The sequence below is a fragment of the Chiloscyllium punctatum genome, chromosome 6 (assembly GCF_047496795.1).
Source record: "Chiloscyllium punctatum isolate Juve2018m chromosome 6, sChiPun1.3, whole genome shotgun sequence".
Lineage (NCBI taxonomy): Eukaryota > Metazoa > Chordata > Chondrichthyes > Orectolobiformes > Hemiscylliidae > Chiloscyllium > Chiloscyllium punctatum.
This window is the reverse complement of record NC_092744.1, coordinates 51,933,903-51,948,343: the sequence shown is the minus strand read 5'-3', so window position 1 is coordinate 51,948,343 and position 14,441 is coordinate 51,933,903.

Sequence of the window (14,441 nt, the reverse complement as noted above, 5' to 3'; positions counted from 1 at the left end):
AAAGAAAAAATGGAAATTCCGAATGTTTGAAAGAAAAACAGGGATACTGGAATTTTGTAGCAAGGCTGAAATTGCTCTTTGTCAGTAATGCAAAAAATGTTCATAACAATTTCACACCACATTTTATGTTTAAGTCTCAGAAAAATAAAGTTAACCAAAACGTAGAGCAGGTTGAATCATTTCGTTCTCAGTAGATCCATCAGCGACTGAAAGAGTCGAGATTCTTTTGAGCGAAATGCCTCTAGTCTTCTGCATTTAATTTTTAAAAATTCTTTCAGTTGGATGTGGGCTAGGTCAGCATTTTCTGCTCATCAATAGTTGATTTTGAATAGATGGTGAATAGCTACCTTCTTGAGCCACTGCAGTTCATGTGGTATACATGTGCCCACAATGCTGTCAGGAAAAAAATTCCAGTACTTTTTTTCAGCAGCAGTACAGAAACAGTGAGATAGTTCCAAATCAAGGTGGTGCCTGGCTTGATGGGGAATTTGCAGAAGGAGTTGTTCCCATGTGCCTGCTCCCTCAGTCCTTCTAGGTGGCAAGGATCGATGGTTTAGAAGGTGCTGTTCAAGGAGTCTTTTGAAAATCTGAGATGAAAATATGTATATTTCTACAAATGCCAACAGCATGGATTCAATTCCCACACCATGAAGGACTCTCCTTCTCAACCTCACCCCTCATCTGAGGCATGGTGACCCTCAAGTAAAACCACCACTTGTCATCTCTCTCCAATGAGAGAACAGCACCATGGCCCAGGAGGACTATAATGACTTTACGTACTTTCACAATTGTACATACACAGAAATCAGGGGAGTATGTGATAAAGGATGTAATCTGATGTCTGAATCCAAATATCCTTATGATTTTATTTACAGGCATCAGTTCAATTACACCCTTGTAAATTACATCCAAGTGCTCATTGTATACTTGTAATTAGTTTTCATCCAAGCAACTGGATGACATTGGTAACCTTTACTATTTTGAAAATGTTTCCTTTGTGTAGTAGCAAGAAAATTTTAAACACACACGATAATTTAAAAGCATAAAATATATATTATATAGACAACCAATTAACCTAAAAAGAGGATGTGTTAATTTACACTGTTTATGCATTATCTTTTGTTTGAAAGTGATTATTCATTGGAATCCATGAGAAAGTGAGGACTGCAGATGCTGGAGTTCAGTCAAAAAGTGTGGTGCTGGAAAAGCACAGCCAGTCAGGCAGCATCTGAGGAGCAGGAGAGCCATCATTTCGAGCATAAACTCTTCATCAGGAATTCCTGATGAAGAACTTATGCTCGAAACATCGACCCTCCTGCTCCTTGGATGCTGCCTGACTGGCTGTGCTTTTCCAGTACCACAACTTTTGAGTTTCATTGGAATCCAGTCAAGCACTCATTTACTTATTAGTCACAGATATAAAGAGATGTCATGTTATTTTCCATGCATGAGTTGACCATTAACTGAAAGAATGCAACAAGACATCCTGCCTTGTACACTACTCCCCAAACTTGGACACAATTGTGAATTGGTTTCTGAATTACAGCAAAGAGAAAATTGAAGTGGCTTCATTAGCGTGAACAAAGTGAGCTAGTTATCTTAGTAAAAACATTCGCACAACTAATCTCCTTTTTAGTTCTTTTCAGTAGTACATATTAGAAAAGCAATACTTGACCAATTTTCTTCCACACCTCTTGGACATCACTCATTATGAGGCAAAGCAGTCTGTCAGAACAAAACATAAACTATATAAGAGGAAAACTGTTGATATGTTTGATGCCTCAATGAAAGTTATTGTAGGAGGTTGGGAGAACTTTCACAGAAATTCTACATTCACTTCTCTTCTGTAAATAGAATACCTGCAGCAGAGATTTCAGGGGTTAACTTGGACAGCCATTGAAAAAGGGTGTGGGATTGCAATGCATCATTGACCTGTGTTGTATGGCAGTACATCAACCTGGTGCTCCCTTTTTATTGAAAAAGTCCCTGTGTTAAATCAACATGAACTATGTTCATTGGCTGGATGAATCAGTGATAAGGTGTCAGTTCCCACTTTTCCAAAACATCATAACTTTCCCATAATTTCTAAACACAGAGTGGATTAGAAAGTGGAAAATGTGACATCTTTATTTAAGTAAGGCTGTGAGAAAATTCATAGTAATTACAGAAAGATCAGTTTAGCATCAATAGTAGGTAAGGTTTTTGAAGCAATAATCAATAAGAGAATTAGACTGAGGTAGTTAGAGGTGGATTGGATGGAAACATGAGCTTGGGACCACTTGAGGGGTAACAGAAACTAGAGAAAGAATGAGTTCAAGATTATAGCAAGGAGAAGTCTTAGAGAAGGTAGACTTCTGTGTGAGGTGAAGGGAGGAAAATGGCAGAGTTGGTTTCTTTATCTCACTTGTGGAGTCAAAGAAGTCTTTGTATGATAATTTTTGGTGAATGCCTTGTACAAATGATACATTGTACAAAAGGCACCAGTAGCATCAGTGATTATTCAAATCACCAGGCATTGACCTGTAGGATAATCTGCTTGTTTTCACGTTGCACTTTGGTGCCAAGGAAGTGAAAACCTTTTGGCATTTTGGATTTACAAAGTAGCCAGTAGCACTTTATACCATGCAGGAGTCTCCAATCCTAGCAAAGTGATGCCTGCTTGTGTTTCAGAAGCAACAATTAACTGTCGTTAGCTTTTCTTGAATAAAAATCTGTGACCTTCATTTAAGAGTGGATGACAAATTTCAGGATTTTTAAAGTATCTATACTTCAAGCTTAAAAGTAGCCAGATGCATAAAAGACATATAATTGGACTCAGGTCTGGGAACACATTGTTTCTGATAGAACCTGAAGTTAGCTATAAATCCTTCAGCCCTTATTATTTACTACAGACTATTCGAACTTGAAATTATTGCGGTACACACCGTATAATGATAAACCTGTGGCAACAACACAAAGAAATCAATCAGCACTTTATCTATTAAAGTTGATAATCCCTTTAATTAATAATGGAGAGTGTTCCTTCTTGTTGCTGAAATAGCATTGTAGATACTAAATTAAAGTTGTACATCAATTGACATTAAAATCTATATGCATACTTTAGATTTCATTGCATGCATACGAACACCTGCACCAAGAAGACATTTGGTGCAACTTGTTCCAAATGTGTGCAGCAACTATTGGCTGCCATTTTGGAATTCTAAGGCACTCCCAAACCCCATCCATTTCTTGCCCAAGTTCATTACAGCAACAAATCTCACACCAGAAAGATTAATATAATTCATAAATTACAAACTGCTTTTTTATTCTGTAGACATCTGGAAAGTTGAATTAACCAGCGTGTTCTTGTTTTGCACTGGAATGGATTTTAGGAAGCTTGGCTCAGGCCATTATGATATAGAACACAAAGAAATTGTTAATTGTGGTTCCTGTTTCAAATATTGAGATGAATTATACCCAAGTTTGATCATTTGTAGATTGACAATAAAACAAGTGCGTTTTAGTTTCCATATCTTTGGCTCAGTGGTTAGCGTTGCTGCCTCACAATCCCTGCATTGGGCAACTGTCTGAGTGGAGTTTGCACATTCTCCCCATGTCTGCGTGGGTTTCCAAAGATGTGCAGGTCAGGTGAATTAGCCATGCTAAATTGCCTGTAGTGTTAGGTGCATTAGTCAGGGGTAAATATAGGGGTATGGGTGGGTTGCTGTTCAGAGGGTCGGTGTGGACTTGTTGGGCCGAAGGGCCTGTTTCCACACTGTTGGGAATCTAAACGAATCTTCCAAAATACCCTCTTACAAATGTCAGTTTATGAAATTCCAGCTAAATGGCTGAATTCCAGCTCACTGTGCACAATTATTTTCATTAATTGCATACAGGTGTCCATACCAAAGTTACCCTGTTGCTTCAGTGACATGTTAACAGTCAGTAGGTGGTGAGTGTTACAGGTGAGGGAGTGTTTTTTAACAATTCCATTCCACTGAAATACAATCCAATTTATAGTTTATGACCTGTAGATTGATTAAAGGGCTCAACATTTTACTACGTTAAGTAATTAACAGTCAGAAACGTTTTCCCCGGGTACAACAGAGTGTTACAAGGGGACATAAATTTAAGGTGAAGGGTGGAAGGTATAGGGGAGATGTCAGGGGTGGGTTCTTTACCCAGAGAGTGGTGGGGGCATGGAATGCGCTGCCCGAGGGAGTGGTAGAGTCAGATTCATTGGCGACCTTTAAGCGGCATTTGGATAGGTACATGGATGGGTGCTTAATCTAGGATAGAAGTTCGGCACAACATCGTGGGCCGAAGGGCCTGTTCTGTGCTGTATTGTTCTATGTTCTATGTTCTATGTTCTAATTAGGAATCTTCAGTGAAGCACTGATCAACTATCAATGGAAATATATTTATTTTAAAACGAGCAACCATAAACCTTCAGCCACAACAAACCAATGTTCTGACTACCTCCCAGATGAATGTCACAGATCCTGTGGCACATTTCAAAGAAGAGTAAAGGAGTTCTCCCAGTGTCCTGACCAATCTTTATCTATCAGACAAGATAATTAAAGCAGATTATCAATTTATTGCCAAATAAATAGTTGTGGTTTCCCATGTTAGAATGGTGACTATGACATTTTCAACGCACATCATTTACTGTAAAGCACTTGAGACATCTTGAGATTATGGAAAGCACCTATTGAAGTACAAGCTATTTTCTTTCTTTATTTAAATTATGGCTATAATTAGTGAACAGGCAAACAGTATTAGAATGAATAAATAGTAATTTGATATTTGTTTGATCAGCCAGTGCTTAACATATTTGATAACAGCCTAACAGGGGCCTTTTTAAAATTGTCTTAATCACACACTATTAAAAAATTCATTTGAGGTGTCTTCCTATAAATCATATTATTAAAACATTGCCATTTCATAACTTCAACTTTTACTCTATTAGTTAGTCAACTTCTGGAAGCTATTAGTGAATCGTCACTGTTATGGACCAAGCAAGACCTCCTCAAGAAAGTAGCCCAGACTCTAACTTTGCTCATTGTTTTAAGCAGGTTTAGAGTGGATATCCCAGGAGTGATGCAGCTGGTCAAACCACTTAGCTTCAAACAAAACAGAATTTATTTACAAGATTACTGAATGAAAAGCAAACAAAAGAGAACAGAATATAGAATAACTTAACCTATCCGAAAACCCAACAGATTATCCCAACTTAAGAATGCTGTTCCAAATATTTGCAACAATTCCCTTAAACACCCCCTAACACAAAAAGGGAAAATTAATCATGGAGTCTTACAGAAGAGCGAGAGAGAGAGAGAGAGAGGAGAGATGGCAGAGAGATTCAGCATGGAACATGTAGCTGTTTCTTGTACCAGCAGCCTCAAAACTGACTGACTAGCAGCTCTGAACCCAAACCAAACTACAGGAAAGCTGAGCTGGAAGAACTGACTACTACCCTTTCATTGTACAAGTGTTTCTTTTAAAACTTCAAAGCTTTCTTCAGTAGATCTACCCCCAGACATTTCAGAGTCTGTGTCTTTACAATCTCCTGAAAACAATGACAAGGACAACCTAACCTTGTTAAAGGAGCATCATCATCACATCACCTTTTCCTTTATCTCTTTTGTGCTTAATACACATTAGGCAACTAATTTGTTGTACATCAGGCAAATCATGCTCTGGGTTTGCTGGTGTATGAAGTGCCTTGTTATTTGGATGAATCATGATTTGATTTATACCTCACTATCAGAAGGAGTGCTTTGATATGATACAAAGAGGTGAAGGATATAAATAGATCAAAAGAAAAGGTTCATGGTATTATTAAGAGGTACAGTATGTCTAAGATTTGGAACAGTTTTAGAAACCAGCAAACCATGTGCAAAATAAAGACGATAGAAAGAGAATATGGCTATAACGGGTTAGAAACATGAAAATAAATCTAAGAATTTCTGCAAGTATATGAAAAGAAGAGTAGCAGGGTCAGTATGAGTCTCAGTAACTGAGATAGAAAAAATATAAAAGGAATAAGGAAATAAAAGACCTTAAAAATATATAGGAGGGAATTTTCCCAGTCGTTGGAGGCAGATTTTAAGCTAATGTGGTCAGAAACATTGGAAAAACTGCCATCTTTCTCAAGGGTGTGTTGATGGAGAAGATGGGAATCCCCACTTGTTGAAGTTGGAAGATAACTAAACTCATTAAGAAGCAAGTTACAACTTTTTAAAGTAAAGGATGGTACCATTAAGGTGGTGAGTAATTATATAGGTGTAGTAGATCATGATTTGGAATCAGTTTGAGTGAAAATAAGAAATTGCAAGGGAATGACATCACATGTGGATGTTTTCTATAGGCTGTCAAAGATTTGCCTCACCGAAGGACTAAGCATCAAGTTTGAAAATAATGGAGATGTGGAAGCAGAGCATTACAATTGGTGGAGGGGCCAAGTGTATTATATCCCAACTTGTTGATGATACAAAAATGAGGTGTGAGGTGGACATAAGGAAACTTAAACAGATGGAATCTAGTGTGTTTTGACAGAATCAAAAAGCAGACTATTACTTAAATGGAGAGAGACTCCAAAAATGTACAGTGCAGCAGACTCTGGGTGTTCTTGTGCATGAAACACAAAACATCAGCATGTTCGTGTAGCATGTAATCAAAACAAATTGAATGTTGGCCTTTATTTATAGAAGTTGGAATTTAAAGATTTGTTATAACTATGCAAGATGTTGGTGAAGATGCAACTAGAGTATTGTGCACAGTTTTGGCTCCCATGTTTAAGAAATGATATACAGTACTAGCATTGGAGGAAGTTCAAAAGAGAGTAATTAAGCTGATTCTTTGGCTGAAGGGGTTGATGTCAAGCGTAACAAAGCAAGTTAGGCCTATAATCATGAAAGTTTAGAAAAATGGGGAGTAACCTTATTTAATCATACAAAATTCTGAAGGATTTTGATAGGGTCTCTTGTTCCGACTGCTTATCTTCTCATGTTCCTCTCGAACAGCACTGCAATGGTATCTTCACTATTTGAAGTACAATGATTGGTGGAAAACAAAACTTCCTTAAGGCCTTCAAAGAGTGAGCAATCAATGTTGGCTTGCTAATAGAGCCCACATGTGGGTATCAGGAAGAACCATCAGCAGTAATAGAGTCAGGGAGCTGACTAACATATACATATAAATGAACAGGCATAGCATTTTATTGACAGAATAAAGAAAAATGCTTTCCTTTCTCACAAACTATACCTTTCTTAATGTTTCCTTAGTGATTTCTTCTTTGGCTTTCCTGTAAGTCTATGATAGTTTATTTCCTGTTGTCAAAGCTCCAAAGTTTGAGACCAAGTATAATATCTCCAGTCCACTTCCTTCTCAATATAACATACACATGTAGAAAATGTACAGGACGAGCAAGTAGTTTCATTGAATTTTAATAATCAACATACAATAGATACCATATTGATCTTGCATTATTCATATGCATCATAAACTAAAAGACTAGGAACATAACTTCAGAAATACGGACGTTAATGATCTTTTATCGCCATAAAACTGTTTAGCTCTTCTCTGAGCTAATCTTCATCATGATGCAACAGTGTCTTCACAGGTGCTAAATTGTAGCCACAGCTGTGAATATTTCAGAAACTGAAAATGCATTATTCAATTTCATTCCATCTTCTTGTTGCTATTATGAAGAAAGTGATGCCTGCATTTTGCAACTCATTAAAGAACATAGCGTCAGCATCTAATTGCAAATTACACCACTTTCACATTGTAGCATGCAATGACTTACTAGATGAATGGAAGAAATCTGAGTTCCAGTTGCTGGTGAAATCTACTTAGAGACAAAAAAGAGTGCAGATGCATGGAATCCAAAATCGACAGGCAGGAGGCTGGAAGAACATTGGAAGGCTGGAATCCTCTGAACTTAACATTGAATTCTCCAATTGCAAATAATCTCCCTCCCCCATCCCCCGACTCCATCCCCAGCCCTTCCCCCTCCCTTCTACTCCTCCCTGCCACCAACCGGATTCATTCCTCACATTGACCAACCAAGTCGTACCCTCTGCCTGTCTTCACCCATCCCCACTTCACCATCCTGCCCCCGCTTCCCCCTTTACCTGCAGCTTCCCCCACACCCACCCCTAGTCCTGAAGAAGGGTTACACCCGAATCGTCGACTTCTCCACCTCCTGGTGTTATCCAGCTTGCTGTGTTCTTGTCAGCCTCCCAACTGTCTACGAAGCAAAATCTACTGGCAACTTTTTCAATTTAGAAATCTGATTATTTTATCAGCAATCTTGTTTGTGAACACTGCTTTGCATAACTTGATTACCATGTTTTTCTACAGATTAGTGATGACGAGTATAAAGCTTAAAAAGTTAAAAATGTGGCACACCATTAACTGCATATTTCCAACCAGAAATGACTTACTTCTGCCTCCTCTCTGTTTCCTGTACATGAGCCAATCTTTTCCACTTAAGGGCAACACATCAGTTTTGAAGAATCCTGGGTGCTTTTTGTGAAAGTCTCATTCACCATTTTATAAAGGTTTCCCACTATATGCCAGCTAATGTAGATGAGGGAGTTTTAACCTAAAAAATGAATCACTGTGGGATGGATGAAGTATTAGCATGATAAATATCTAAGCTTGTTGACTCTCCCTAATCAGTCCTTGCCTTTCCAAATACATGTAAATACTGTCTCTCAGGATCCCCTCCAACAATTTACCCACCACCGACACTGGTGCATGTCCAATGTCAACTTCCATGGACAGAGTGTGCAGGCCATTACTGTTCATAGAATGTGCTTGGAGAGGATTAGGACTACAGACCAAGATGGATTCTTAAAGGAGCAAGCTGTGAGTTGGAGCTGCCAGTTACCCACTAGGTACCAGCTCTGACTTTCCTGTTCTGAATTTAGATTTTCTCCATGGCATGGCAGAATATGAAAATGCTTATAAATGAGAAGGGATTAGTTACTAATGAATTTTAAATACATGCACATCGGTCTCTCATCACTCACTCGTGAAATTCTTATCTTACCTTGCAAACTTTGGGTAGACAATTGGACATTGTCAAGTATCTCACTTTTCCAACATTGCCACATTTTCCCAATTGACTCGTTGTTGCACATGCCATTTTCCCACAAGGCTTGGAAAATTTCACTCCAAGTCTTTGCCTAAGTGAAGTTTCCAAGTTCCTTAAGATACAAGAAACCATCTGACCAGAATTAAAGCTGAAAGGGAGAACTTGTGAAATCCTTTGCAATGTGTTTGAACCTTCAAAACCCAAACTACAAAATTTCAATAAGGAGGATGACACAGATGACAGTGCTTAGATACAAATTCAAGTTAACAAGCAATGTTTTAAAGCAAATTGTTTGAAGAAAAATCAGATGCATACATCACAAGGTAGTCTGAAATGTTTAAATTAAGAATTAGATTAATTTGTTCTCAAATTATCTTCTTCACATAAAACAAAATGTTTAGAAGTTATTTTAATAAAGTTATGAAGAAGACATAAACAGCGTAAATGGATATAACAGTTTAGTTAATGAGCAAAGTCTGGTGGGAGAATATAATATGGAAGAATTTGAAGTTGTTCACTTTGGCATGAAAAGTTTTTTAAAAGTGGTCTAAATGGAGATTGACTGCAGAATTCTGAGGTGTGGGAGTTTTCTGGTTCATGAGTCACAAAACATGAGCATGTATTTGCAATATATTATCAAGAAGACAAATGGAATACTACCCTTAATTTAGAGAAGAATTGAACATTACAGTAAGGATCTTAGGCTTCAGTTATATAGGACACTGGGAGATCACATTTTGGATGCTACGTGCCGTATTTGAAGGAAGAATGTAAAACCATTGGAGGTAGTTCAGACGAAGTTTAGTAGATTGACACCTAGAAGAACTAGGTTGTCGAATGTGGATAGGTCACACAGACTGAACATGTTTCCACTCAAGTTTAGAAGAGTAAGGCATGACTTAAGACAAGGATATCAGATCCTGAATGGTCTTGAACATGGATGTGGAGAGGATATTCAATCCAGAACTAGGTGACACCATTTTAAATTAGATTACTTTCAGGGCAGAGATGAGTAGAATGTTTTCTCTCAGTTAATTGTGTGACTTTGTAACTCCCTACCTCAGATGTGGTGGAGGCAGGTTCTTTCAATATTGATTAGATTCTTATCAGGTAAGAGGATCAAGGGTTATCAGGATAGTTGGGAATGTGGAATTCAAAATGCTAACAGCTCAGCCAAGACCTTATTGAAGCTACTAAGGATTTACTCCTGTTCCTATCCATATCTATGTTAATGTGTTTGTATTTTCATATGGTTGTATGTACATATGTTTGTTCAAATGCAAAGATAAATGTGTTAAAAATGTAGAAATGTTTAAATATTAATACTTAATATTTATTCTAAGGAAGCATTAAAGTTCATCTCTTTCCAAATTACAATAATATTATTCAAGTTCAGGAAAGAGGTAATTAACATAACAGTTTGACTGGACATGACATCATTTACAGTACTTCTGATGTCGAAGTTGGCTAATTTTGCACATGATTCCATCAGCGTAAATTTATTAAAAACAGAGACTAATTTGAATTTACTTTAGCCTCTATTCCTTGTTTGCATTATAGAAATATTATAAAATGATAATTTTTCTAAAACATATAGTAAAAAAAGATATGTCATGATGAATGAGAGAGAGAATGGGAACCAATCACCTATTGCTAAAGAGGAAAATGAACTTGAGGAAAAAGACAAGGTGAGAGAGGGAAGAAACTTCACTCAAATTCAAAATCGATTAAAAATCAAAACAGGGAACTCCTCCTAGTTTGTTTGGCTTAGCCACTGAATGGACTACCTCACTGGGTCACCAGGGCTCAACACCTACAACACCCTCTTCACCATACATGAAAATTATATTCTTGTCGTTTGAGGTCCCATCAAAGCTGACTTGTACATCACTCAGAAATGCCTAGTCAGATTCAGACCATAAAATATCAAAAAGTACAATGGAATGCTTATCTCTGTATCAAGAGTACTAGAACATAAGTTAAAAGCCATCTTTCAGCTATACAAAACTCTCATTAGATTTTGCTCAGAGCACTCCGAGCTGTTTTGGATATTAATGCTTTAGGAAAGATATAAAATTGCAATTACATCTGGACTTCAAGGATTAGGTTACAATGAGAAATTATATAATGTAAGACTGTATTTCCATGGGTCTAGAAGGTTAATTTGTGATTTGATTGAATTTTCAAAATATTAAAGAGAACAGATAAGTTAGATAAAGATAAACTATTGTCACTGGTTGGGAGTACAGAACAAGGGAACATAGTCTAAACAGCTGGCATGAAATTAGGATATACGTCTACACATAAATAGTGGTAGAAGTTTGGAACTTCCTTTTGAAAATTGTAACTGAAAATAGATCAATTGTTTAATTTAAAACTAAGCGACAGGTTTTTAATAAAGAGAGGTATATGGAGATGGATTAATTATTTTCTGTCTGATCTCTTTGAATGGCATAATAGCCTTGTAGTGTAAAATATTCCTTTTCTTGTTTCAATCTCAATAGTAAATGAATCTCAGAAACATATATGAATCACAGGCACTGATCTGAAAACTGTGTTTATAATCACCAAGTCATTATGGCTGAAATTCTGTGACTAAGGGAATGCTTTTTGCAACTGTTTATTTTTCTATTACTTCAGCCCATCTCCTAATTACTTATATAATGTAGCATGAGGATGCTTGTGGTGCAGTGGTAATGTCCCTATCTCTGAGGAGGAAGGCCTGGATTCAGGTCCTATCTGCTGCAGGGATGTCTAATAATATTCCTGAACAGGTTGATTAGGAAAATATCTAGAATGCAGCAAGGGGTATCCTCTGGTTTGTGATGATTACTGCAGTGCACTTGAGCCAAAGTCTGCCAATGCACTGCAAAATATTCAAACTTTCAAGTGTAAGTTACATTCATGCAAATCAAGTTTCCAAGGTACTTGTTTAAAAATATTTGCAATTTATGACAAGGATTCTAAGTCAACCCTACCTACAAAATCCGCCACGTCCCTATATTGAATCAAGCACTACTGTGAATTTCTTCTCATTTGAATTTTTCTGGGGCCTTATTCAGAGACTGTTAATTAAGTTGTTACCATCTGCAAAATCACTAATTTAAATAAAATTCAAAAATACAACGGAACTGACTACTGTATGCCAATAAAACAAAAAAATTGTACACTTTTTAAAAGTGTATTTAGATAAGGAGAACTTAACACATGAAAATTCTTTTCTTGGTAATAAGTTGCATTTAGTTTAGTTAATAAAACTATGCCAGGTCATGATTGTGAAATACATTAATATTTTTAAAATTGTGAATAACTACTTTTTATTACCTTTCCAATTGCATGGTTAATAGTTGATTGCTAATGGCTGTGATCAGCAAATGAGCTTAAGCAGAAACTTGAACAAGAAAGATCAGTTCTGAAAACGAAAGCAGTTCTGGGTCAAATTTACATCTAAATTGCTAATTACACCCAAAGCAGAATCTCTACTCCTCCATATTTGTTTAATTTCTGATACTCATGGGCAAAGTGTTCAACTTGAACCATGGTAAAACAAGCAATCGATTTGAGAGCTACAATCTCTTTTACACCCCAACAATGCAAGCAGTTCAGGTTAACAAAAAAAAATCACTCTTCTATGAGATTGTTGCTGACTTTGATATGAGGCAAAGAAGTCTTAAATTGCTCGCTCTGAACTTGTTCAGTTCCTGAAGGAAAGTTAACAGTGCATGTGTTAACAAAATGTGTACAAAACAACTTGATCAGAAGAACATTTGAATTGTTCAGAGAGTTTCATGACTGAATGGTGTGTGATGTTATGGATTTATCTGGTGCTTTTGTCCGGTTATCAAAGTCCTGATAATTTCCTTGTCTGTGAAATCTGGAAGGTAGCAATTCTCCTGAGTAAGAGGCACTGACGGATTCACTTAAGGAAATGTACTTGCTCATCGATGTGGCATTACATTTTCTTGCAGTGATATAAGTATCACTTTAAACGCTTTGTAAAAATAGAGGAAATGCAAAACAGTTGACCACATAAAATGTTGATTCATGCAATGTGCACCATGCAGTTTTTGGATTTTGGAATCAGGGAGGGAAATGAAAAACAGAAGAGAAATGAAAGACTGTCGGAAGGGGACAAATAGAAGACAGAAAAAAAAATATTCTTTATAAATTGTGTCCACTCATGGAATTAATCCTAGTTTCAAATCTACCTTGATTATTAATTACAAAATAAAATTATTTGGTTGTTGCTTTCTTTTAGATGTATGTATTAAAAGATGAAATAATATGAGCTGATATGATGAAGAGAAAACATGCAGTTCAGGAGATAAGCAGAAGTGTCAACTTGTAGAGTATGATCAGGATCAATGCTACAGATGTTTTTCTCACGTTCACACTCTCGCCCTTATTAGTCACAGAATACAACAGCTAGGTTCAACCTAGGAAGAAACATGATAGCTCCAAGATTTAGCAACTATTCAGAATAGAAACTAAATTACTTTCACAAGTCAAGAATATTCTCAGAAGTACTTTCAACTTTTGAGTATGCTATTTCTTTCAAAACTTGCTATCATGCCAACGTTCAACTGCTCAGATGTCTGACATATGTCCTATTAAAATTGTGAGCAGCTTTAACAATAAATGTGCAGCTTTATAGCAAGTTTGAGCACAGGACCTATAGAGTCTAAAGTGTTATTAGTAATGCAAAATAAGATCCCCTCATAATGAATTGCAAATGTGGGCATATAAACCATGACTAACGTCTACCAACTACTTTGTCTTTCACTATTCAATAAAAGTTTAGGCCAACATTCAGGTTAGGACATAATAATATGAATGGTGCAAAAGTCCTATTTCCACTTTTGGCATCTGAAAAGAAGATTTACACTTGGAAGACTGATTATGGAGAATGTCGTAAGGCAGTTAAAATACTATGGGTTCCATTATCATCCATATGTATGTCTAATGCCCATTTAAATGCCCTAAACATCAGCAAGTCTACTACTGTTGCAGATAAGCCATTCCATGCCCCTACTACTCTCTGAGTAAAGACACTACCCCAATATCAATCCTCAATCTATCATCCATCAACTTAAGGCTATGTCCCCTCGTGTTAGCCTTCACCATCTGAGGAAAAAAGCTTTCACTGTCCACCCTATCTAACCCTCTGATTATCGTATATGTCTCGATTAAGTCACCCCTCAACCTTCTTTTGTCCAACGAAAACAGCCTCAGTTTCCTCAGTCTTTCCTTGTAAGACCTTCCTCTCACACCAAGCAGCTTCCTAGTAAATCTCCTCTGAACCTTTTTCAAAGCTTCCACATATTTCCTATAATGCGGTGACCAGAACTGTATGCAA